This window comes from Drosophila suzukii, chromosome 3 (assembly GCF_043229965.1).
Source record: "Drosophila suzukii chromosome 3, CBGP_Dsuzu_IsoJpt1.0, whole genome shotgun sequence".
NCBI lineage: Eukaryota > Metazoa > Arthropoda > Insecta > Diptera > Drosophilidae > Drosophila > Drosophila suzukii.
In genome coordinates, this window is record NC_092082.1 from 25,097,906 (window position 1) to 25,125,236 (window position 27,331).

The 27,331-nt window shown below is 45.2% G+C and overlaps 1 protein-coding gene across 1 annotated transcript in view; it reads left to right on the forward strand.

Annotated features, from left to right (window-relative positions):
• The first annotated feature begins 2,698 nt into the window (after positions 1 to 2,698).
• The window catches only part of olf413 (DBH like monooxygenase olf413), a 110,196-nt gene continuing 85,563 nt past the window's right edge, over positions 2,699 to 27,331 (forward strand). The window contains exon 1 of the mRNA XM_036815202.3: positions 2,699 to 3,178. The gene's annotated coding sequence lies outside the window, so the exon portion shown is untranslated. The remainder of the gene's footprint in view (positions 3,179 to 27,331) is intronic.

Here is a 27,331-nt window from a genome sequence, read left to right on the forward strand (position 1 = left end):
AAATTGGAGAGCATTAGAGGAATTGGTAATAATCTGTAAGAACCTACAAAAACATATAATGAGAAAGTCACAAAATGTTTTTTTTATAATTTGAAAAATATGAAAATAGTTTGTACTCTCAAATGTATTTTAGATTGTCAGTTCAGATGAAGTCGATTGTTTTATTTCATAGAAAACTGACATTAAAATCAATCGTTTTCAAACATTTGTTGAACATTCGAAAAACTTGTCTCTTCTTCTATTCACATGATGTGTTTTTAAAGTTCTATGAATGTTTGATAAATGCATAGTAAAAAAAATATAAAATCGAATGTTCAAAAGCAGGATCTGTAGCGTAAACGCCCCGCATTGTTTTGAATATTCGACAATGATGCTAGCAGTCTAAACACACTATTAAGCTAAGAATGCATTATAAAATAAAATCACAAAATATCAATAGATATGTACAACATATGATTTTCATAAATAAAACATGGAAAAGAATGCATTATAAAAAAGAATCACAAAATATAAATAAATACGTACAACATATGATATTCATATTATAAGCCCTTGTGAAGTAAGTAAAACATGAAAACTGTATGTTATTGAAAGCGACGGATCTGTAAGATTTCCGTAAACAGCTACTGTTCAATGAAGTAACAGCGTCGGCTAACAGCGCCTTTGTTTACATGTTAACCTAGGGCAAGGAACACGTACCGACTTGCGGTGCCAACAGGGGCCATTAACAGCCATTCATTTAAATGTTAATGAACCATTCGCTTGACAGGAGAGAGCATCTGCCGCTGTTAATGGTGTCGTTTCGCTTTCACAGCTGCCATGAATGCGAGATGTTCCGTTAATGTTAATGGGCCGTTCAATGCACGCGATTCGCAGCTAACAGTTTGTCAACAGCCGTGCCTGCAGTTTATGGGCCTGTAAAGGGAGTGCGAGTGTGTGTGCGAGTGGCCCATTAACATGTTTATTTGCGGAATATGTAAGTTCCCGTGGGGCGGATAACGAACCTCGAATGGTACAGACGGGATTTAGCGCGAAAGGTACTACTAATCCAGATTATTTCCTGGATTGACAGACATTTTAAAAACATTTTTCAAAAACCATTTATTCCTTTATTATTTTTTAAGGTTTCTGCACTTGTTTTGGATCATTAGTACTCAAAACCTCTTTGTAAATCCCATCTACACAGATTTTTGTAGAGGCGTCCTAGCTAAAGTGAGCCCACTTTGTATGTTAGTATATTAAGTTTAAATATCCTTCGCTTTGTTTTTCATCCATTGAGGTCTTATTAATTTTAAATTGGAACATTCGTTTTTAAAATTAAATATGATTTTTATTGAAAGTTACGTTTATGTATTTAATTCAAATGTGTTATACGAAACTTTAAATACTATATCCATATATTTACTTTGATTTTTCCATCGTTTTTTTAGTGTACCTATTATTAAATTTTAATGCACATATCGAATTCTCGTTTTATAATAATTGAAAAAAAGAAAACAAAAATCAGCTTTTGAAAGTCCACTTTACTATGGTAAATACATTTATAATGTTAAAACAACATTTTCTTAACAATCCACTATAGCTGAATAGTTATTTTGTATCATTAAAAAACGATATTGGGTAACATAAATAATTTAAAATAGCTGAATGTACTACTTTATGATTTTAAGTTACTCAAATATTTTTAAAGTTTAACAAAAACGTTAGTTGTTGTAAAAAGATGGGCTTTAACCTGTTGGCTTGTTCTCAAGTTAATGCTTTCCCTCAAAAACCTGAAATGTCTAAACCTTGATTTGATCAAAACCCAGATACAGTTAGATAGGTTTGGCCTTCTCACGATATCAAAGCCCGTGGATGACTTCATTAGCCATTAAAGCTGTCCATTTCCTGAATGACCCTTCATATGCGGCATGCAAAGCAGCCGCCGAAAAAGCATAATTAATAAAGCTGAGGGCGGGGCCACTCCTCCATCCGGTGGCCGAAAACAATTGCCTTTTGTCCAATGTTAATTTGCATTGCGCGCGGCTCAAAATGTTGTTTACATTGCGGTAATTAGCCTACGTGCATGGCATTTGAACCTTTTCAATTGCCCGTCTGGCATTTCAATTTCTGCTAACAGCGCTGCTCGACCGATGCACCTGCCGCTGTTGGGAAAGCCCTGTTAGCGCGGCACTCTGTAGTTGGGAATTAACAGAGGCACTCGCTCGCGCATGCGCAGCGGCAGAGCGGCTCTCTCGCGCGTTGTAAACAAAGAACTCCTCTCCAGCTCTCTCTGTTTTCGTTCTCTCCGCTCTGCCGAGGCGAGGTGGGAGAACATATTACTCTTCAGTTCGAAGAGATGTTTGTGACACCCCGAACAATGTCATGCAAAACCCGGTCTTTCGGGCATAGTTATTTCAAAGAGCGTGGCAAAGAGAGTTGCATGTGTTCTGTGGGGAGAAACTTCTCTCTCTGACGCTCGCTTCTGAAATTCAGTTGCGAAGTGACGTAGCCAGGTGCCCGCGAGCGCGAACTCAGATACTTTCGAAGTTTCCCAGCGAGCGGTACACGGGCGGACGATTCGCCCGAGAAAAAACTGTTAGCACGACACGACAGGAAAACTCTCAAAATAAACCACGAAAAGTCGAGACAGAACGTGCGTTAAATGCTGTGCAGTGCTTCTGGCCAAAAAGCCCCAAAATATGTAAATAAAACGTTGTAGGCGAAAAACAAACGCGGTTTCACAGTGCGCCATTCATATGCAAATCGGAATCGGTGCCCAAACTAAGCAGCACATAATTTGCGAATTAAATCAAAACACACGGCGCTCCGTCTCGCTCTTTTGAGCCGGCATCCTGGCAGCGACAACAACAATTGCAGGACTCTAAAGGACGCCTGGCTGAACGTTACGCGACGCGAACCGTTAACCGTTACGCTTCCGCTTTACGGCTTACGTAGCCCGCGCGTGGGAGTGTGTGTGTGTGCTAGCGGATTTAACAATTGGCAACGGGGCGGATGAGCAACGCGGATGGTGCCGCCCACGTAATGTGTGCCGAAATTTAAATACGTACGATTGCATGAGCCAGCGTGTGTGAGTGTGCATAGCCGTGGCCGTAAACGTAAACAAAAGGATTAGACGTTACGTTGCCGGGATTACGCCAGCAGTAGCGACAGACTTTTTCCGATAGCCCAGCCTCAGGTGAGTTCCGTAAATGATGTATTACCTGAGAGGCCGGGCGGGGGTGGCGGGGATCCTGCGGCGGCACTTGTGGTTGCTGTGTGTGGCATGTTAAGTGCAATCCATTATACAGATATGTGCCTTGCACATGCAGGTTGCTCTCCGCCGGTCTCCTTCTTTATCGCCCGTCCCTTTCCCTTCCCTTTCGCTCTTTCTTCCCTGTTCTGACCTGTCTCTGATTCTGTTTCTGAGCTTGCCTCGTGTGTGTTTTCGGTTGCCACAAAACTTTGCTGCGCGAGTGTGTGCGTGATAGCAGGGGTGGTGAGAGGGGAGGGGGGCGGGGGCCCTTAATGCATCCATCAACTTCATTGGAATGCCATTCAATCAGTATTTCCTCCTTGCTTTTTTAGAGGTTTTGCCGTTTTGCATTCTGCACTGTGGCACAAAAGAAAATGGGAAAAGTGCCCCAGCTAGGAGCGGAGGAACTGCTGCAGGTGCAGCGCCCAAAGTTGCCTTCGCCTGCTGCAGATCCCTCACCAGGATACAGTCGAACCTCTATGGGTACTTATTAAATATCTTTAGTTATAAAAATAGAGGTTTTGAAAGGTTTGCACTAGTTTTAGCGGGATTTTTAGCCTTGTAGATCGATGGATTGAAATTTAAATAGCCTGTGCGTCTCTTTAATTCTGAAAAAGAGGTATTGAAATCAATATTGCATTAGTTTTGGCGGGTTTTTTTAATTTTAAAGATAGTATTAAAATCCGTAATCCAAACGTCGATCTAATTTTAAAACTCTTTAATACAGTTTCAAAATACTTTGATCTTTGCATGCTTTGTACATTTTTACATTAGTTTAAGATAATAATAGTTATTTACGATCTTGTATTTAGTGATCCATAGTTAGGAAATATAATAGAAGAAAAATTCATGTTTAATAGTAGAAAATACATTTGTCTTATCAATTTTCCAAGCTTAAGCTCTAAAATTCTAGAGAATTAAAGATAGCATAGAAATTCATGTTTTATAGTTCTAAAAATATTTTTCATATGAAAATTCAAGCTAAAAACAGTTACATCTTATAGATTTTCCTAGCTTCACCTCTAGAATTTCAGAGAATTTAGGATGGAGGTTGGATGAATTTAAATAGAAGACAATTTCATGTTTTAAAGATCTAAAAATATTTTTCATATGAAAATGCAAGCTAGAAACAGTTACATCTTATAGACTTTCCCAGCATCACCTCTAGAATTCCAAAGAATTTAAGATGGAGCTTGGACGCTTACTCGTTTGTTCGAGTTTCGGAATATTTGGCGCTATGCAAGTTTGACTGTGGAAAAATGTTCAACTTATGGAATATGGAAATTATTAAGATAAAGTTTTTGTTGTGCTCGGCTGGCAGCCAGGACCAAATTGAACATATTCGTTAGCCCAGTTCCGATGGTAAAACGGAGGTGGGGCAGGGTGGGGGCCACAAGTTTTGATTCGGGGAAAGTTTCCGAGACAAGAATATGATAGCTTAATTGGAATTGCCGAATGCAGGCGAGCACAGAATGGAAACCAGAGAAAAGAGCGAGAGAGGGTAATTAAAAGTTTTGCCGGGGATACTGTGGCCAATGTCGAAGGTCCCCGATGGCACAAAACTGAGTACAATACAATGTGCAGCCCATTTATCGAAAGGCTTTCCGGCTTAGCCAGTAGTTTCCCTTTCAAAAACCCCCTTTGCATAGGCCCACCCCTATTCGATCTCATTCTGATCGGGAATTGAAATGCCACAATTGATTGATTCGATGCCATTCGATGCCTAATGAACGGCAATAAAAATTCATTTGGGCTACTTACGACCGCCACTTCAGTTTCCACCCCCTCCTCTGCCCCCGCCACCCAGGGGCCTTTTCAATTGGACTTTTTTAATTACCAGCCAAACATTAAGAATTTTATTCTCGCTATATTGAAATATTGTATGCCGGGTATTCCCCGGCGCTTGTCATAAATATTTTAGCAGGTTCCCGCGCTCCAACGAGAGCAACACAAATATTTTAACCATAAAAATTGGCAGCCCGGCGGGAATCGGCAAAAAATCCTTTTTCATTGCGCGCTATATGTAGGGAACGAGCGAGGTGTATGAAAAGATACAACTGTGGCAGTAAAGAAAAACGCATTTTCCAAAATATTTACACAGGAAAAAGGAACAACAGAAGCGTCGGTGGAGAAAACTAGAAAAAGACCAGGAAAGGCAGAAATAAAACCCAAATAAAATATGGAAGGGGCGTTCGGCGGGCGGAGGAGCTGTTTTATTTTTCGGCTACAGTTTTGTCGCCCAGCATCGTCCTCTGTGGGGGCGACTGGGGCGACTGTATCTGTATCTGGGCGAGCTGCAGTAAATAAATATACGCGTATCTCTGATGGGGATTTATGGCAATGAGAGCCTCGGCCGGGGCTGCTCCTCTGCCGCTGGCCTAGGACTTAAATAAATGATAGATTGAAATTTATATAGCCTATGGGCCTCGTTGCAAACACCTCCGCCCGTCCCGCACTCATATTGCACATTTTAGGCACTTCTCGATGGTTTTTGATTTGCTCTCGGGCGGACTGAACTCGCTGGCACATAAATTGACTAGGTAACAAAATCTATGATGCATCTATTTTCGCACCCGAAAAATCAATGCAATTTCCATGCTGGTTAACATTTGCCATTGTTGGCCTGCTGAAAACCAGTGGAATCGCGGCTGGCAGGGTGAAAAATTTGCGATATTATTTCGGGGATTTATTTGTTAGAACTTGTGTCGAAAATCGGTTGCCAGTCAAGAGGAATTTGGCCCAGAGATATCGTAATTCTTATGAAAACATTTCAATTTCTGTTTCGAATGGATGTAAACTGTTTTCATTGATTTGAAAATCACTTTCAAATCCCATTTAAATGTTTGGGGCTCACCTGGGACGAGCTCGAATATGAATTGCGATGAGAGAATGCTTTGTTTGCCTTGCATTTTCATTGATACATATTTACACAATTTCCAGCAATGTTTCATAATTAATTTTTGTGCTTTGCTTTTCTATGCCCAAGCCAGAGGCTTTTTATTTACCCTCACCCCGTTTCCCGACCGCAAATTCAAAATGCAATAACAAAAGTTAACAGGGAAGCTTCAATATGTTTGTTTTTCCAATAATAAAACTTTGCCAAAGGGGCGCTTGGAAAAACGCAATGCAATTTATATGAGCCAATTGGCAAAGCTACAAAACTGCAACAACTGCAATACAAGCACTTCAATGGGATTTTTTGGCTGTGGAAATGCAATTTAAATCTGTGTGTTCAGGTAAAATTAATATTAATTTTAATGAAAAGCAGAATCGAACTGCATCCTCGGCCGGCACGAAAGGATTGTTAATATGTAATACCCAGGGGAAATCCAAGGGCAGGAATCACAGCCGAGCTGCAGCAGACGAGAATCTGAATTGTGAATGCCAGATCCCAGGCTGCAACAACTTCATTTGCAAAAATGGGCATGCAAATGGGAATAGAAATTTGAGGAAGGGTTACGAGCAGATGGATGGACTGGCTGAGAAGTATGCAACAGATGAACAGACCCTCGAAATTAAATTTTAGCCAGCAATTCACTCAGCCATTTATTACTTTTTGAGTGCGATTTAAAGCAGGCTTGTCTCCCAAGTGAGGCGTATCAAAGAATATATTCTGAGCAGTTTCTCCAATTTCCCTGCAATTTTCCGGAGGTAACCACAAGCCCGAACGCCGCCCCTTCGAAATAAATTCGACTTAAATGGTTTCTCTGCTTATTTGCCACTGAAAGCTGCACACAGAGCTCTGCCTGCTGACTGTAAAATTAATTTCATATGGCAAATGGCTAAGAAAAATGTTTTGCCACACAATCTATGGGAATTTTACCCCAATCTAAGGGGAGGAACGAGCGAGGGAAAATGCCAAAAATGCTAAATAAGATGGCTCACATATCTAAAACCCCAAAGAAGCTTCGATAAATAAATACGTGTGTGTGCTGGGCCGGACTCCCAGCACCCCGCACCCCGAATCCTGTGGCGTCTCGTTTAATTTTGGGAAAGCGCACTCAAATGTTAATTTCATTTCCCGTTCGCCTTTTGTCTGCATTTCTCCGTGCCTCCGACTGGGCCCACTCTTCTGTGTGTGTACGTATAAAAAAAGATGATATTCGTATTTAATTTCAATTTCAAAGGATTTTCCATGTATTTATTCAAGGACTTTATCTTAAGCATAAATTACGGGCCAACGAACGAGCGAGCGAACGGGTGCGGGCACTCCATTTGGCTTTCCGTCTGCCTCTGGCTTTCACCTACTTTCTAGCCGGGCTCGAAAGGTGGAGCCCACCCACCCACACACGCACACTGGCGTCCTGGCTCTGCAGGATTCCCCTCTGGATCCCAGGACAAACATTGTCTGGCTCTGAGCAGAGGCTGGAGCTGGAGCTGGAGCCTGTGTTTGCCAAACTGTGGCTTCCAGGTTATCTGTCCCACTCCCCGGCTCCTCCACTCGACCGTCCTTCTGGCGTCGTCGTGTGCATTTGGTTTTCATTTACATATGAAGCTCCTTAATAATCCTTTTGTGCACAGGACACAGCCGAGAACGGAGCGCCGAGAACCACGTGCACACAACTCGTGTTGCGTGCGCATAAGGAAATGTTTAAATATATGCAAATCTAGTTAAGTGTAATCATTTAGCACAAGAAAAAGTGGCCCTCCTGCTACCAGGACCTGGACCCTGGGCCGACGCATCCTTTGGCAAAAAGCCGGCTCGGGAAATTAGAATTTGAATGCATTTAACGCACAAAAAGCAAGTTACCCACAATGGGCAGGCGATAATAAAGTTATAAATGGTTCATTTCTTCACCTTCATCTCGGCAAGAATGTCACTTAATAAGAAAAGAATGGAACGACTTTATATAAGGGTGGCTCAAGTCAGAACTTCAGGTTTATCTTAGTGGTAGGAGATGTCAATCTAAGGAATTGTAACTTATTTTATTTAAATTTATTTAAGTGGTTTAGATAGCAATAGGTATATTTTTCTGTTTTATTATGCTCTCTAATTTTGGATTTGTAATTAAATACTTTTTTAAGAGTAAATCCTTTTAATCCTTTTGATCACTAACCCAAGAATTAAATTGAGTGCCCTTGCTGAGACCCCATTTAGACAGAAACACGGGTACGCATGGCATTACCAAGTGTAAATAATAATGAAATGGCAAAGGAAATGCGAGAGAATCCATTAACGCTTTGTGAAATTGCATTGAAGCCGCCGGCCCCTTGAAGCCCCCACATAACCGTATAACCCCCATCCGGGGCTGCGACTGAGACTAACGAGCAGCGTTAGTTTAATTTCTAGAGCAACATTCCAGCGGAGGAATAAAAAATCATACATAATGAATGCAAATGCTTTTGCGCTCATAATTTCATCATCATCATCACCAGCACCCAGGGCGGGATGGAGGAATCCTTGTGATCATCAGCGGCGGTTCCAGAATCTCTCCTCCGCTCTCTCCCCGTCCCGCTCCCTCTGCGGTTTGGCAGCCAGGACGTTTCGTGTGTCTGCAGCGGATATGAGCCAGTGGCATCACAAACAGGCCACCAGGGGGGCTCGGGCCACGAAGTTGGTTGCCTATTTTCAAAAACACGGCATAAGGATAACAACCTCTTAACCCAGTTTGCGAGTGCGACTGCAGGCAGCAGGCCACAGATACAGATGCACGGACTCACAGATACCCAGATACTCGGCACTCAGATACAAGACTGGCGAGGCAGCGGCAACTGACAGAGGCGTATCCCTGTGCATGTCCTGGGCTACCCATTTTAAATTGAACTGTGCGCATTTAAGCGTGAACTGACAGCTTGGAAAATCGAAAGCAAAAATAAATTGTCTAGTGAACTTGGTGGTCCACACAGCTGAGCTGATGGTAGCCTTTGGGCTTAGTGTCAGCCGGCGGGCGGCAGGAAGTGGGCGGGCCGAAGGACCCTGGCAGGAAATGGCTCTCGGCCCGGAGAGTGTGTGTCTGCCTGCGTCTGTCTCTGGCTATTAATTGAAATTCGTTGTGCTTAAAGCCTGTGCCTCGGCAGGCTAGAAAGTTTTAAAAGCTCGCCAGGACCCTCGTAGGCCTTGAAGGACATTACCAGCAGCAGGGCAGGCGCCGGGCATACTTGTCGCCTCAGGAAGGACCCCCTCCCATGGCCGGGCGACCCTCTCGAATGGCATTTGCATATATATCATCTCGTATATCCTTTTTGTCCGAGCCCGGGCTTTGCACGGTGTGTTAAAAACTTTGTCCCTTCTGCCCGAGATTTGCATAGACTCGTATAAGTCCCTTACTTGTGTGCCAGTGCTCATATATCAGTCAGACCGTGGTAGGTTCGGCCTCCGTTCCTCCTCGAAAACTAACTCTGATAACCGGTTTCGGCTCTGGGGTTACGCTCGCCCCTGTGCTCCTTGTTAGAGGGTAAACAAATCTGAAACTAATCCTTTGCAGCCAACTGGCAATTGTAAACGAATTCGGATTGTTGGTCTTGTTTGGATTGAACGCCAGCCCTGATGGGTGGACTCGTTTTTAATTAAGAAATTTCGGGCTCAGAGTTAATGAAGCATGAATCGAGGCTGCAAAGGGTTCGGGTGCCATATATCAAAATTAACATACCTCTGATACCTGAAAAAATATTGCCCTACTTTTTTAAACCCTACTTTAAATGCAAGCAGACGAAACCTCAAAATGTTATATTAATTATATGAGATGGTTATCACTTAAAAAAAACCTTCATAAAAATACTTTAAACATATCCCTACACCCTTAAATCGACTGTAAAGAATTGCAAAGATGACCTTTAAGCGGTTTACTCCGAATATTCAGCATCAATACCAATGAATGTAACCTGAAAATACTCACAATTTGGAGTTTGGCATGCACGTATCTGGTGGCATCGCAATTGCTACAGCCATAATGCATTCCCAGGCTGGAAACGCACTTGCCGTGTCAGCAATAAAATCGAAAAGTTGCCGATGCTCACCTGGTGCTGAAGTTCCTCAGCTGCCTGCAGCTGGGCCTGCGAGTTGCGAAGGGGTTTTCACGGATAGTTTGGGCAACTTTGCCTCCGCAGGGGATCTGGCAGGCTGCCTGGCTCCTCCGGAGAAACTTTTCCACAATGCCTTTTACATATCGAGTCCTCTCGGCTACCGCTCCCCTATGGTTTCTCTTTCTTCTGCAAGCCCGCTACTTTTGCTACTTAAAGTTTGCTTTTTGTCTTTGAGTAGGGAGAGGTATGCATAGAAACCCACTCCCTTGGTCCCGGCCATACTTCGTCTTGGGCTCTTTTGCTATCCAAATTGTGAGCAAATTAATTGAACGCAAAGAAATGCAGAAGGCAAACAGAGGAGAGAAGGGAGCTACGGCGCGATGACGCCGAAACTTCTTCGTTATATACTCGTCCTATCCCGATTCTTTCCATGGTGGGTATCCTGACCAAACGCTGCTAGCTTGTTAAGTTTAAAACGCTTACCGGTCTGCAGTGCTCTGGCACCTGGGGAAAACCCTAAGTGAGGCAAATAGAAAGAGCTTAACTGACCTCGGGGAGCGAGAGGTTACGACTGGGGAATGCTCTCTCAACTTTCGGGTTTTTAATTGGAGAATATCCGAGCTGCGGAGGAAATGGATGTCGATGTCAGTTCCGGTTCTGCTTTTGGTTGATAAACATGACCTAGGATAGTCATGAAAAGATACGTTACTTAACTACCTCAATATATTTTTTTGTGTATTAAAAAATACATTATGTTCCTTTCTACATTTTTATATTACTCCCAGAAGAAAGGAATATTTCCAACCAGTAGCACCTACCTATTTTTACTTTTCCACCACCTAGCTTATATACCCATTTGATATCCCCTGAAATAGTCTGTGGCATAAAAAAGTAGGGAAAACATTTCAAAGTTTTTGCCACTCATTTTTTACACGCAGTCCTTGGGCTTCTGGTGCGAATCCCCTCCAGGTTTCCCTTCCTCTCTCTATATATATCCCTATCTGTAGGTCTCTTTCTCCGGCTGCCTGCTAATCCAGGACAATAAGTGTTTGTCGTTGGGATTTAGACAATTATTCACGTTAAGTTGACGTCTGAGACGGGGACCCAGGCAACTGACAGTTGCGATTCGCCGGGCTGTGCCTCCGTTTCTTCCGCATCCCGTCCACATCCTCCTTTGGACTTGGGTTCGAGTCCCAGTCTTCCCGCCCCACTCTCTTCGGCCCCTTCTGGCGGCGAGTCTGCACAGTTTTGTAATTTCTTCAACGTTTCAATTTGTACCGGTCTGGATTTGGCCCGCTTATTTTCGGTTTTCTTTCCGAGGATTTCGCTCCTGAGGGCACACGCAACATTTTGTATCATAAGCGCATTTGGGTTTTAAGGTGTCAGCAGCGGGCGAGTCGCGCTGATATGTCATCTGGAAATAATTTTTATTTATTCGTTCGTTGCCATCGCTAAGCCGTCTGGCAATTTTACGATGACATTTCTGCCTCTTCGAGGGATTTGCGTTTGCCAAATTTGCAATATACATTTTTCATACTCGAGCGAGGGCAGAAGGCTTCTTCCGCACCCACTCGAAGCGCTTTATTTGATTTCGTCGCCACAATAAAAAACGTAGTCGAGCTCTGTGTCCCCGGGCAGCGTTTTACGCACTCTATGAAGTGACCCCCTCACGAGCACGCTCCTCACATCCACCCGGACCCTGGGATCCCTTAACTCCCGAACCCCCGAACTCCGGAACCCCCGTCCTGGTCACGTACGGAACATAAAAGTATTTACAAATAATATTTCCATATGGTAAGACGTGACAAAGACTCAAATTAGCGATGGAACGTTTATCTTCGACTGGTGGGTAGCTGGAGAGCCTCCTCCCGCGGCAGCTGGCCGTATAAAAGTCCGGTCATAAACAAACATCGGGAAAATATCCTCGTAAACATGCAATTTATATATATGTATATAAATATCAGAGAGCTTAAGGAAATACTCCCTTACTTTGTTCCATAATTTTAATGCCCCGAAATTGAACCTTTTTTTTGGCAAACAAAGTAGGGGGTGAGTGTTTAGGCCATTAATTTAATTTTATGTTTGATTTTGTGTGCACTTTTTACGCTTCTACCTTTTTTAATAGTTGATTGTTGCTGCCGTCGCTGCCTGGCCATCGGAAATTATTTTGTTTGGCAGTTTTAATGGCTGCATTTGGCGGCAAAGTTTTTTGTGTTCCTCGGAACTTTAATGACCCAAATTGATGTGGGATTTTGTTCGGGGCACTTTTAATGTGCGGACCGGAGTCTGGGCTTGATATTTTGAAACGGAAAGTAAGTCTGCAATTTATTCTCAGTGCCTGGGAGGGGAAGTCTTGAAGTGGATTGACTGAAGGACGTTTAGGGTCTTAATGGACCGTGTTTCGGCCACCTCGGCCTGTAAAGCAATCCCGCAGCCATCTGGCTCTCCAGATTCGAAGAAAACTGAAACGCTCTCGCGCAGGCAAAGTGGTGGCATCATTAAGCCCCATTTATGATCCTCACATCGTTAAGCCAACGCCATAACCGGCCCGAACCACCTTCTCCGCCACTCCATTTTATGCGCCTATTAATGTCTACGACTAGCAGAAGTTCCTCCGCGAAGCACCTCCTGTGGCAACCTCTGGAAACACTTTTAATTGCTTGAACTTATTAAACAGCTGCCACTGCAGCTTGCCACGAAGCCCATCCCCGCACCCCGCACCCACAGCTGCAGCACTAACTTTCCGTATTTGCCTCATATCCTTAAAAACGCGGGGGGCGAAATGGGAAAAAATAAAACTTTACTCCGGCTGCATAGACAAAGGGAAAGACAAAGACCCGAGACTTGGCTTAAGGTCAGCAACTTTTATTTCTTGGCCAACACTTGCACATCCCATGTCTGAAGTGGCTGCGAGCAGCTCCATCCCGCCACAACCATCTCGTCCTCGTCCGCGTCCTCATCCTCGGCAGCATCCATCCAGCTCGTCTCCGCCTGCTTATCTTTTCGCTCCTCTGGTCTCTGGATTTTTGTATTTTTCGACGACGCTGGTGCTGTGCCCATTTTATTGTTCTTGGCCTGGCCAACACCAGAGTCCTCGACACGGCTGCATTTTGGCATTTTGCAGCGGTCGTTTTGTTTTCGTATCTTTTTTATTTTGAAGTTTAATGCCAGAGTCGTGCCTCATATTTCGACGATGGAATACAATAGACGGTGGGGCAACAAAAACGCGGCAGCAGCCTCAAACCAAGGCGTGCCAAGGGGTCGGAGGTGTTTTCGGTATTGTTGTTACTGTTTGGTATACCCTAGCTGGGAGTACTTTGATTTAAGCCACGAGGAATCAGAACAAATGGTCGGGTCTACGTGATGTTTGGAAAATGTCTTGTGTGCTGGACCGTATGTCTCTTTTTAGCTTGAACTAGAAATATGTTTTATTAAAATGCTTTCTTTGTTTATTAAACTATTTGTTATTTACCAACCAGACTCAACACAATTTATGTCATATGACATGAGGTTTTTCCTAGATTTTTAGAAACCAATAGCTCCTTAGGGTATATACCTATTTCGGTCTTGAGAGTGCCTTTCTCTGGATGTGTTTTTTTTTCAGTTGTTGTTTCTTTTTTTGGGTGCTGCACAAGTAGTCGATGCTTTGGTGGTTGCTACAGCTTCACCAGCTTTTGCTTTTGCTGGTTCGGTAATCCGCCTCACTTTAGCACTTGAGCGGCATCTCCCCAGTCCATTGAGCCCTCACCCCCATTGTCCACTCGAAGCTGACTGCAGATTGAGCAAAAGTTGTTGTTTGCCAGCTTGCCAGCCTCTGGGAAGTGTGAACATTTTGGGCAACACTCCGCGTGCCGCCCCTGCCCCTGCCCCCCGTCCTGCCCCTCATCCTGTTTCCCAGGCCCGGCTCAAAAGGTGTTGGTAATGATGATTTTGAATTATTCATGATTCACGACGATTGAAATTATTTGCGCGCGTTCGCTGGCTGGCTGCTTGTTGTTGGTTGTTAAAGTTTTCTGGCCGCGTGTTGCAAGGAGTCGGAGAATCGCACTTATAAGGCCGAAGAAGCAACAATGGCAGCGGCGAGGGGTGTTCCTCTGTGTCTGCTCGGTGTTACCTTTTCGCTTTATGTTAAATCATTCAAATTGAACAAAAAAGAAGACAAAACAAAGCCAGCAGCAGCTGAGGATCTGCTGCAAGGGGTATTTGGTATGGTATGGTATGGATCAGCACGGCGGTGAGGGGTGAACTCGGCAAAGGTTCTCAGGGGATGGGATGCTAAGCTGGCTGCGGTGAGTGGATGCTGCCATGGAAGGTTCGGTTTGGGATCGGATTGGTTGGTACTGGGATTGGGATTCCAGAATGTGCCAGAATTGCCGGTTTCAGAGCGGGTATTATGCCTCTGACAGAGGGTTTGACAAGGCCTATCAGGGGATCTGCTGGGTCATTCCGTGAGCCGGCAAATCGTCGGCGAACAAACGAAATGTCATAAATGTAGATCGCCGGCTGCTTGCTCTTTTCGATGTCTCGTGTTAATGGAATTTGGGATTAGCCCTGCACCCGAGTTAATTGGGAAAGAGCAAGTTGGCACATAACAATGAAACTGATATGAGCCGGTTGCAGAAATGCAATGGCCTCTGTTGTTTGTGCGGATCAATTGATCAATGTAAGTCCAAAATAAACCAGCGAAGTGAGGATTTCCCTGCACCGAGAGCAAACCGTTTTCCATCAACCCAACTATTCCCGATTTGTGCCATTTTCCACCTCTGCTGCAGAGCATTTCCTTGTGCCACTTTCCGCTTACTCGGCATTTTCCACCCGCCCCGCTGGCCCACAGAGCTCGGCCATTGTAACTTGCCAATTGGCACCGGGGATTTGGTCAAAGTCATTTTGCGCATTTTCAATTTGCCAAAACTTTCGTTTCGCCGCCGCTTTTCCCCCGAGAGCTCCGTTCTGCCGGCTGCTGACTTTGGCTGCTTTTGTAGTCTTAGCGCATTCAGGCTGCTAATTAGGCGGCATTAAGATTGGACCCCGGACCTTCCTCCCCCTGTAAGCGCATTAGACGGTTCAGTTGAGACGCTCACAAAGTCAAAACGAGAAATAAATGCCAATAATTTGGTTCGCTCAAAACCAATCACCCACACACTGACTCCGAAAAGTCTTTTGCCCTTTTTTGAATGGCAATCGGATGGGGCGGGGGGCACAATTTAGTTTTTCTTCTTTTTGGAGAGGCTAACGAACTATTTTCACAGAAACCAAGACGACCAAAGCCAAGACGAAGTCGAATGCTGTTTGAGGCCACTTGAGGCGGCAAAAAAAGTGCAAGCCAGGCCAAAAAGAAATAGAAAATCAAAGGCAAAAAGGTTTTCCTCCCCCTAAGCCCCAGTTTTTGCTGTTGTTGCTGCTGTTGTGTTTGCTACGTGCACACAAACTTAATTTGAAGTTAAAATGTAGCGTAAAGTGTAAGGCAAACAAGGACGGGCGAGGGGAGATGGAGAAGTTCAAGCCGGCTGAAGGAGGGCGATGGGTTCGAACGGGGTCTCATCTTGGCTTTTATGATAGAGTTAATTTGAATTTTCAACAAGCCAACTTCTGTGTGTATTCCCGCCTTACTTTGTTGCTGTTTTCGATCAGCTGAGACAAAAAGATTTCTGGCATTTGCCACCGGATTCAACAGGAGCTCGGGTCCTCAACCCTTTCCTTGCCTCGTTTTCCGACTTTGTTGATTCACTTTGAAAGTATTTTCCCGCCGCATGTGTCTGGTACAACTTTGGTGGCTCCTGTGGTTGCTTTTCCTTCCCAGCTCACCGCCCTCCACCTTTTTGGGTTATTTTTTTGGGAGCCAGAAACGTTTTGTACGTGCCCGGGTTTATGTGCATAGGATTTCCAATGCCTCCACTCGCTATTGATTTTTATACAATACATAAATTCTTCTTATTCCGTTTTTCCTGCGCGGCTGTCCATCTGATTGGTTGCTCCTGCGCCTGCATCAGTTCTTTGTCATCCTTTTTTGTGTTTTTTGTGTGGCGTGGCCCACACACAGCATCAGATTCGATTATACGATTTAATCTGATTTCGCACAAACGAATGATTCAAATGCAAATAACACAAGCACACATGCCACAAAAGGTGCTGGGGGGGCACAGTTGGCATAGAAATTTGAGTCGTTTCCTCTCCAGTTCCCCTTTTTTTGGTTAATAGCTTTCGATTTATAACAAGCAGATGAAAGCAAAAAGATTTGCATTACAAAACAAACGACAGGTAGGCCAGGAGGCGGAAAAGGGTTGGGATCGGAAAAGTCCTGGCAAAGTCAGCCCAGGACATACAATTAGTGTGATGGGGTTGGCAGCAAGAAAGTTGATTGGGTTGCGGTTTGTCTGCTTGCCAAGGCAACTGGTTCGATCCGTGGCGGGGGGCAAAGCAGGGTTAAGCTCAATTATAATGGCCTGCATGTGGGATCTTTGGGTTAAACACATTTTGACGGAATTCGAATTGGAATTGAACGAGTGAAGGCGGCATGTGGCAGAAAGCTTACCCAGCTTATTGGGAGTTTAAGTGGGAAGGTACAGAAGGGCTTACGAGGATACAAGCAATTTAAAAATAAGGGGATAACTTTAAAGTTCTTGCTTTTCTATCGAGTATAGAGATTTTTTTCCAGTCCGTTTTGAAGATAACTTTCTATTAGATATTCCCCCTCCAAGATACACTTTACTAAAACTGTGTTCCGTTAGATCGCTCTCTTAGCAACACCCAGATTGCGTAAATCATTACCCACAAATACCTGCCTTACTCCATAACCAGCAATCGGGGCAGTAATCAACTCATTTCCATTGAATTACACCACCGTACACATGTATTTCTTTGCCAATCATTTCATTATATAATCATAATTAAGCCAACTTTCAACACCTTCCCCATCTGGCCTCCTCCACCTCCAAGCCAGGCGTTGAGTGCATCTCGGGCTTCCTCGGAAATCTTCCCACAATTGCTCTAGTCCGATTGCAATTGGAGTCTGCCGGTGCACTTCCCACAGATTATCACAAATTAGATGCAGTTCGCGTCGGAGTCTGGCACACATGGATCAATCCTCGCCTGGGCCACATGCCTGGCTCAAATTAGGTTTCCAGCCCGGCACTTGAGGGGCAGATGACCCCCTGGCCCTCCATCTCCATGCCTTTTGCCAGCATATTTTCCCTCCGATGGCACATCATTTCGCACACCACCATGCGCATGTCGACGATGATGGCCCCGACTCGTGTATCTTATGGATGCACAATGGCCTTTTCCTCATAACCAACACGTACGAGCAATTCACGAGGCGAGGCCTCCACCAGAGGTGCTAATGCTGATCAGCAGTAACTGATAGCACTCTGGTCCGGCCCGGTATGGTCCGGGCCAGGAATAATGCAAAGAAGCCAGTCCAACTCGAAGCCGGCAGCCAGTACAATGCAAAGCCAAGAAAACAACAGAATTAAGTCCAGCTCGGGATGGCGAACAATGCTCAGTGCTGGATGCTGCATGCTGGATAGTGGATAGTACTGGATGGAGGACGGTCAACGGGGACCGGTCGAAACGCCCGCTGGACGTGTATCTGATAGGGCACACGGCCAGTGGAGAGTCCCGGCCAGTCCCGAGTTAGCTGGGCGCTGAGTCGAGTTCAGTTCGGAACACAAATCATCTTCCAGCGCTCACGAAATTGTTGCGCAAACTTTCAAAGGAAACAGAAACAAAAACCCCCAAAGAAAAACAAACCAAACAGAGCGCAAAAAGCGAAATAAAACCGAAAGATTGGCCGCTCTATGGTCAAAGTTTAGAATACCCTCACCAATCGATTGGTTGTTTCTATGTTGCACTTCATAATATTGAATGCTCTTACAAACCAAAGTCAGCTTACAGCAGAAACCTATACTTCAATAAGAGTTTTCAGTAAAAGCTTCATTGATTTAGCTTTAGTATTTTTGTTTTGGTAAGGATTCTTAAATATTAAGAAAGAGTTTTATATATATAGAAAATATGGTTCAAGGAATGGTATATTTAATGCATGATCATTTTAATCAATTTTTGAAGCATATTCCATTGATTCTTTTTTCAAATTAGCATTTTATGAAGAAGTAAGATATATACATTTAAATATTGTATTTATTATGAGTGCCAAACCCTTCAATCGAAGTGGAATACCCACTGTAGAGGGTACCCAAAATCAGAGTAAAACTGGCAAAGCGTGAGGGGCTGGCCTGGAAAACAAAAGGAGGCGTTGGTGTTGGTGTTAGCTGATTGTTGTTGCTGTTACCTGCATGGCACCGATGCGGTGTCTGTGGATCTGCAGATCTTGCCAGAGGTGGACGAGGAGGAGGAGGAGGTGGCCAGTGGAGCCGGGCTGAGCGGAGCGGACTATGTGTGAACTCGCAAAACGTGACACATTTATATCACTTCGTTTGAATCGCAAAATAATAATAAATATAATAGCAACAACGTTGCTGGGGGAGTCTCTGGCCTGTCTGCAGTCCGAGTCTCTGGAATGGAATCTCTCGGGTCTCCGACGGCCGACAGACAGCCTCTTTCTGGCCAGGCCGTGCCCAGGTTTTGACCTGCCGACGCTTTGCTGGGAAGTTTTTATATTTATTTCGCTCGCTTCTCCTCTCGCAGTTGGCTTTTTTCTTTGGTTTGAAATTTTTGCGCTGGTGCTGCTGGCGGCAATTGTTAAAAAATTTAAACACCAGCCAGAGATAAAGAGAATGTTATGGCTTCGGGGAAGGTGGCTGAGTGGCAATACGAATGCGGTGATACTCTGCCCATAGTTTGGGCGAAGGTCGCTTGAATGGTTAGGAAACTAATATACCATCCATCGTAATTCAGCGTAACTTCAGTGGGCTGAGTCATTATTAAAGAAAGAATTTCAAATCAGATCAAATATTTAATTTAAGGCAATAAATTCCCGGTGTACGACCCTCTTTAAAGTCAACTCCTTGGTGTGTGAAATGTTCCCATTGTCTCATCTTACCCCGACTCTAAGCCAATTCACCCTCTGTGTGCTGCCAAAACATGAAATGTCACTGGTTCCGTCGAAACCTCTTTCAGGTAGCCACATCCCGGGATGGATTCCTCGGCCACATTTCCCCTCCCCCGTGGAACCTCGGCAGCGTTCGAAAACTTTGACCACTGGGTCCATCCCAATGAGTTTTGGGTATTTTCGGGTCTCTCCTTTGCCCATTTGACAATATACGAAATATTGCACCCCTGGGCATGCTACGTCGCCCTCCATCCCGGCTAGAGTTGTCAGCGAACGGCGGCGGATGTATTTGTGGCGTATAATGTTACATCTGCTTAGCGGAAAGATAAATCAACGAGCGGCGACCGTCGCCTGCATCAGCTACCAGTTGCCAGTTGCTAGTTGCCAGTTCCAGCACTCAGCTCCCAACCGAGCATCCCAGTATCCCAGCATCCCGACCCCAACATCCCAACATCCCGCCATCCTAGCATCAGCAGCGCCAAACGTCGCACTCAAGTTGACAATGATAAATAGTGAAAAAGCGCCAGGCAAGCTGGGGACTCCAGGAGGGTGGGGGCCTGGGAGATTGGAGATCCGTGAGGTGACAGACACTCCACTCCCAGGTTGGCAAGTGGTGAAAGTTTTGCACTCTTCCCGGGGTGAAGTAAAACATTTCGATTAAAGTTTATGAAACGGCAACCTCAGTGGACCTCCTATGACAATGGGTGTCACAGGGCTCCCCGTTTGGCCGGGAATTAGTATCTGCGAATGGATTGGGTCCGAACAACCGACCAGCAGGCAGCCAACTGTGAGCTGAACTGTTCTTGATTAAAAGTTTGCTCCAACTTGGCCTGAGTGGTGGAGGGGGGAGGGCCCTTTGAATATCGAGCAGGAAGTGCCCCCGAAAACTTAGGTGGAATGAGCCAGCCGCAGAAGGAAGGTGCTGCCTTCGACAATCAGTTTTGTCTCCTTTCTGGGCCGACAACAAGTTATCTCGCCTGGCAGGACCATATTTCTTGCCCGCAGGCGAAAAAACGTAAAACTTTTCCGACCATGGAAAATAAGTTAAGCTCAAGGCGAAACTAAACACTCTTTGAGCTGCAAATTTAAATATAAATAAAGTGCCAAACAAAGTACCGTGCAGCAGCAGCAGCGGGGCGAGGGGACTCCTAAAGGAGGTGACTCCATGGTAAATAAATAAAAATGCAACAAAATGACATTAAAGGTGAATTCAGGGGGAGAAGCGGCGGTGGCAGCCCGGGCTCCTTGGTACCAGTATATCTTTCTGGGGTGCCAGGGGATGCTGAGCCGAGCAGCAAGCAAACTTGAAGGCACAGGGCTCACTCTTGAGAGGAAGGGGTTGTGGGAGTGCTACCCCTGATTCAAGAGCTCCGAGGTTTGCATACAAATAGCGCCGGTCATGGAGGGCGGTCTCGCAGCCGGGGGTTAGGGCTAGAAACCTAGGGTTCCCAACCCCTCGACCAGAGGTGTTGGCAGGCGCAGCCAAGTGAAAATACCCAGCGAACTGGACGGAATTATGCTAGCGGAAAGTTTTTTACTTATAATTGGTTAGGTGGTTGAGGATTCTTGGTCGACCGAGGGGCAGGGTTCACGGATCCCGCGGTGGTGCCAGCTGTGAGATCGTCACCCTGGCCGACGGATCCGGGCCAGCCTGGCAGTGAACTTCGGGCAAACTCTCCTGTCTAGAGAGACTTCAGCTGGAAGCTTCAGGCCTCAAGAGTAAGGTCAACATAAATCGAAGCCAGACGCAGCAAGATAGTTCTGGAGTGCAGTGTGTGGTGTGGCGTGTGTGTACTTGCAGCAGACACTGTGTACTTTGGGGTGCCATAAAGCAAAGTATAGTTCGCCGGCGTCCTGAAATATAAAATGCTCGAGCTTGGGCTCGGGCTCGCCCCAACCCAGACCATAAACAAAACACAAACACCAGACTCGTATGACCCGAATGGAGGTGTCCTCGGCCCAACCCCGTGTAAGTATATGTTTTTATTTACACGACCTCTCCTATATGTGCCCTCGGTTGACATGATAGCAAAGCGGCTAAAAGAAAGCCGTTGACGGAGCAGCAGCAAAATTTTGAACTAGTTTAAGTGCCCCATCATGAAGTCCCAAGTTTCTCGTTTTCGCCAGGATTGTTTTACTTTATAAGGCACACTCACATGCACACCCGGCCATTGAAGCTGCATGGTTATGCAAAGTAATTTGGTTGTGTTTGTGCTGGTGGGGGGACTTGGAGAGGTGGGGGGTGCAAGGGCGAGGGTGGCAAGGAGCTTCCGAGCAAGGACAACCCATAAAGCATTGGGGATGCTTCTGCTCCGGTGCCTGAGCACAGTTTACTCTCTGTCTGCCGGAGGGGGTGCCGTGGAAAAGGGATTTCGAGGGGCTTTCCAGGGGCGGTGGGCTAGGAGCCCTGCTGCCGGACTGTGTAAACAGGAGCTAGAAGGAGCCAGCTCGCTCCTCTTTTTTCCCCCGGCCCCCTCAAATTGGCAGAGTGCGTGAGCTGCTGCCATAAAGAATTCGGGGGATGGGGGTGCAGCACCAGCTGCACATGACCCCCTTTCAACAGCTGCACACAACAAGCGGCCCCCATCCCCCATTCAAAGTGCAGATAATTTCATTTGAAGTATGGCAAAATACAATTTTTTCCAGCATTCAAGTTTTCCTCTGCGGTGCGCCCCGTTTTCATTTCCCCGCCCGCCGAGTAATTTGTTGCCGCAGCTTCAAAGCTGCGGAGTCCTTGCTCCCCATTTTTTGGAGCTCAGCACAGCGGCAGCAGCTCATTTCCTTTCGGCTAATGATGTGGGTCAATTATGGCAGCCAAAAGAGTAGCGAGCTCCTCTCCATTCAGATTTTGTCTACTGGAATTAATGGCATTAGTTTTGTGCATTTAGTTTTGATTAGTGGTGGGGAAGAGATGGGGCTTTCCGACATTTGCATGCATTCTGGGTCGAGAATTCTAAGCGAGAAAAACAATTTTGCTGGTTCGGTTCGAAATCAATGCTGCTGGAGATAGCTTTTTTCCGGCGTCTGGTATTGAAGGGTTGGTTTTTTGCCTTCCTATAGGGTTAGTTTGGTAGTGAATAAAACTTTGGCCAGGCCATATCCGTTTTTTGAGTCTTATGGTTGATTTCCTGAACTGGAAACGGTTATGGCCCACGGAAGAGGCTAAGAGCTCTTCTGGGAGGTTTCTGGAGCAGAGGAAGCCATTAATGATTTCCCTCGTTAACTCTTGTTCCTATGAAAGGGCACTTTTGAGTCTCCCACATCATCCATCTTTGTGGCTCGCTATCTTCGATGGTATGCATTTGCTTTGCCATTTCTCAGATGCCAAATGCGAATGAAAGTATTACCCATTTACCTACTCGGATCAGCTTCACTTTGCAAATATCTGCACCTCAACCGCATGCACGTTCCGCTCAACTAACCCACCTAGCCATCCTTCGACTGCGACGTATACGTGCATGAAAATCAAATCTCTATGTTTGTTATTTGCAACCGTTGTTCACTATTTTTCACCACCAGCCCCACAAGGGTTTTGTAATATTTTTTAAATGTCAACAGACATTTTTTGCTCCCTACGTTTTTTGGCAGCGCGCCCCCCCAACGCAACCCCCTTTTCGTATTAATGCTGCTTCAATTGTACGCTGATTGGCAATCGAGAATGTGACTTGCATTCGCGAGGAGGTGCAGACTCCATCCAGGGGTCCATGGATCCATGGAGCGGAACCGAAACAAAGCCCGGGTACGGGTATTTGAATATCGTGGGTGGATGCTGCACTTATTAAATTAAAAACACACAGCCGCACATCTGCAGGGTATCGGCTGTACGTATGTACATTGTACACACCAGAAATACATATCTCTTTTTTTTTGCTATTTAACGTGTGCATGCTTCGGCAATTTGATTGTGGCCGAGCAGGCGTATGAAAATCAATTTCACGCTGAAACGCACCAAAAACTTTAATAATATTTGCGTCGCGGCACTTAACAGACAGCAAGGACGGCAAGGACGACGAGTGGGTGGCAGGGGGAGGAGCAGCGGGATGGGGATGAGTGCGAAGACAGACGGACGGTCCTGCAAACAGGATGGGGGTGCACTCACTGTATTCAATTAAGTGTTTCAATAAAGGGAAATGCATTAAATGGGGTGGTCACCGCCGATCAATTTCATTTATCCTGTTATAGGAAAGCTAATCCATTTTGTTAGAGTCGGGATCCTTTGATATTAGTCATACTATTTGGATAAAGATATATGATCAACAGATTGTGGCTATAAAAATAAGTAACGTTTGGGAACTCAGAATGTTTTTTATAAGACAACATAAAAACTCTTCGAGCTATGTACACTTAACGATCCCATATGCATATTCAGAGGTTCCTTAATTACAGGCATATAACGATTTTATACCATACAATTAAAGATCATGCAGAGTTGTAACGTCGGCTAGATCTATTCCCTGCCAATAACCCAGAGCTTTAAGACCCTTTTTAGCAAACCCATACTCCCATTTACTGGGAAGCCTGGCCTAGGAATTTATCACCTTGTCGAGAGAGCCGCCGAATCCGCTCGACAGGCCCGGGGCTGCACCGAAACCGAGTCTCTCAGACACTTGGCATAGTTTTGCGGCCACCGGGCTGCAGGTTCTTGGTGTAGGGGGAGGGCTTGGGTAGTCGGCGGATCCTACACGTAGCCCTAACTTTTGCTTCGAACATAAAGTGCGCGCTAAGAATTTACCGCATAAATTTTGAACAAGTAGCAAAAAGAGGCAGAGGTAAAAGCCAGAAGTTGCAGGTAGCCCGCCGAGGGGCGCGGTGGGGCGAACTTACAAACCGCACTTTGGCACAAAACTCACAAGACACTCATAACTTTTTATGTTGGTTCGTTGCACACACCCCGAAGAGCCCAAAAGACCAAGGTAAGAAGAAGCTCGAGCCAGAACCCAGAAACGCTGCAGCCCGGACCCACTGACCAGGGGAAATGGAGCGGAGGGCGGAGGTGGATCGGAGACCACCCCGAGATGCAGTCGAGTGGTGGCTGCCGGTGGCTCAAGCACTTGGCCAATTCCCCTGGCCTGGGCCAGGGCAAAATTTTAAGTTTTTCCTCGGCCGCGTCTGGAGTTTTATGGGTTTCACTGCCCTGCTACATAATTACACGAAGAAAAAGTCAAGTATTTTGTTCATCAATCTTAGCAGAGTAATTAAACTTATAATAATTGAACTCTGCATGTATGCAACATGTAAAAATAAAACACTAAAAAAAATATATATTTGTTTACAACTTGAAACTGTTCAAACTCAATTGAATTTTGTTTATTTTTTCAGTATAAATACTTGACATTTTTCTCGCTGTGCATCCCCTCCATCATCCCCCTGTCGCTGCTCATGTGTTTACAAAGTAATTACGTACCTAAAATTAAATTCATAAGAAGCTGGCAACCAAGAAGGCGGCGAGCATTTAAAAAACATTTCAGTTTCTCCTGGCCAACGACTCCTCCTCCTAGTTTTTTTGGCATGGCTGCTGTTGTGGGTCTGCTACAGTTAATGCACGCTAAAAGGTTTTTCCCGCCACTCGCAGGGCGGTGGCCATGCAGATTAGCGGGGGATATTAAGGCGAGGTATTTAAACGCGGCTTAGGCAGCGAGCCCCGAACAAGATGAAGACCCACTTTGGGCGGAAAGTTGTGAACAAGCGGACTTAGCCGGTGCAACAGTGCAAAGTTTAATTGAATCGCGGGGAGCGGGGCAGTGGTTGGACAGGCGGTATTAAGTGGCATCAATACCCCAGTTTTATGGAAATTTAAGAAGGGTTTAGCAGTGCGTCCAAGACAGACGGGCGACTGGGGGACTGGTAACCTGAGTGGATTTCTCAATCTCGGTAGCTTGAAAACTAATCTGAAAGAAATCCAATCGATTGGAAATTCATTGAGAAATAATAATAATGAAGGTAATCTTTATAAAAAGGTTGAAAGGTTTCTCAGAGAAGATGAAGCCTAAAAAAAGCTCAGACACAAGATCGCTGGACAGCAAAATGCGCTGCAAATAAATTTGTAGTTGATAAATATCAAATCTAAGCGAAGCCTTTTTAATTTAATAAATCTGAGGTGGCTAATAAAAGATTTGCAGAGTTCTCCGCATCAACAAATCAAAGGTTATGCTTGGAAAAGTTGAATCTTTAACCTTTCAATGTTCCAAGGTCCCTTTTCAGAAACCATTTGGAATTCAGCAAACGTGGGCTCTTAAGATTTCTTAGAAAACTAGAAACAATACAAGGCACAATGGTGGGCCTTCCGCCGAGGAGGGCTCCCTCAGTCAATCTTTTCAGCCCTCGTCGGTATGCATATATCAAAATTCCTTCGACTCTGTGCGCTTGCCATTTTCCTGCTGGATCCTTAAAGTGGTCGCCTTTTTTCAACGCAGATTTTAAAGAAGCCGCGGCATAGATTTCGGTTCCCTTTGTATCTTTCGCCTGCATTGTGGTATTTCGCAGTCGGAAAGCCGCCGAGGGAGCACGTGCCTCCCCAGCGGAGCTCGGTCGGTACAAATGTGTCTAGGATATGAATAAGGGAACGTATTAATTTTGAATATGTGGAAAATCTCGCACGCCAATGTACGGACCGCACCAGGAAATGCCGGCAATAATGCCTGCCAAAAGGGGTGGCCGGGGGCGGGCTTCAGCTCCAGGGAAAAGCCCCAACAATGAAGATGCCAAGGCGATACGACAAGTACGTCAAGCTGAGGAGACGAGCAAGGACTCAGAGTGTGTCGGTGTCTGAGTCTTCGTCTGTATCTGTGTAGGCCTTTTATTGCTATTGTCAAACTATTGTGCTGGTGTATGTGTGTATCTGTGCCTGTGCCTGGGCTCTCCTCCACCTCCCCGCCCATTTCCCACTCAGAAGTCCCCCTGTAGGCCTCTTCATCGTCTGCTCGAGTTGCTTTTTATGAAACATCAAAATGTCAGTCAATGTCATTAAATGACTTTTATATTACACCTAATACGATGACAAGGCCTCCAGCCTGTCTGCCAGGCCTGCCCTCCCCCTCGCTTGATATCTTTTTGAGTGTATCTTAAAGATTCTAAAATTAGACGATTGTGTGCTATGCCGGCCTGTTTATTTGTTGTTCTTCTGGTGCACGACCCAGAGATATTCCCCGATTCTCCTCAGACTGTGCACACATGTGATTGCTTTTTGTCTGCGGTGACAAATCGCGACTGGAAACTGGTTCTCGGCTCCCAGTCTCCCAGTTTACCAGTCTCCAAGTGCTCGCACACCTCCTCGAGAACTCCGTGTCGTCTTCGTCGTCGTCTCGTTGACAAAGTCAAACAATTTGTTGAAATAAGTTGGAAATTGAATGAAATTGTCAAAAGCATTTCGCACATTTTATTATTTTTATATTCCTTTTCCAACGCTTTTTCTGCCAGGCAAAGTTTTTAGTCGGTTTTGCAGGGTGTGCGATGGGTATATGAAATAGATGGGAGCGCATATGCGTGCGGAATAAAATTAAACCAATTCAATTAGTAAAAAATAAATCATTTGCAATGCTGCGTTTAAAAATGGGTTTTTATGGCATTGAGTTATTATGTATGCGTGTTAGTTTAGCCCATTATAAATTCAAATGCTGTTCTGGTGATTTCCATTCCGGGCTCACTTTAGGAAGTATTACATTAGTCCAATATTCCAATAAAGCCATCTCCACATCCGGTTCCCTGTCACCATGTTTATTTGTGGCCTGCTCGGAGACTTTTGCATCCCGATTCGACATCTGCGGGGATTTTCGCTGACTTGGCCCTGGCAAAAGTGAAATTTTCCTCCTTGGCGCCATTTCCTCCCAGTCTATTCCCTCCCGCCTGCTTTTCGCTTTCTTATTTATGCATCATGTGTTCCGGGGGCTTTAATAAAGCACAAGCTGAAATTGGTGTCGATGTGTAATGAAAACCATAAAATATTTAATAAAAATATTTACTATGTGTTCCAACGTCGTTGGCGTCATAAATTAGTTGTTTTTAGTGTTTTGGCCAAAAGTTTGAGTTGCGTTCCCAGCCAGGGTTTGGGTTTGACTGGGGAACTCTTTGCGGTCGCCTTGCCTCCATATACACATTCGTATATAGGAATTCGGGGGCGTGAGCTTGAT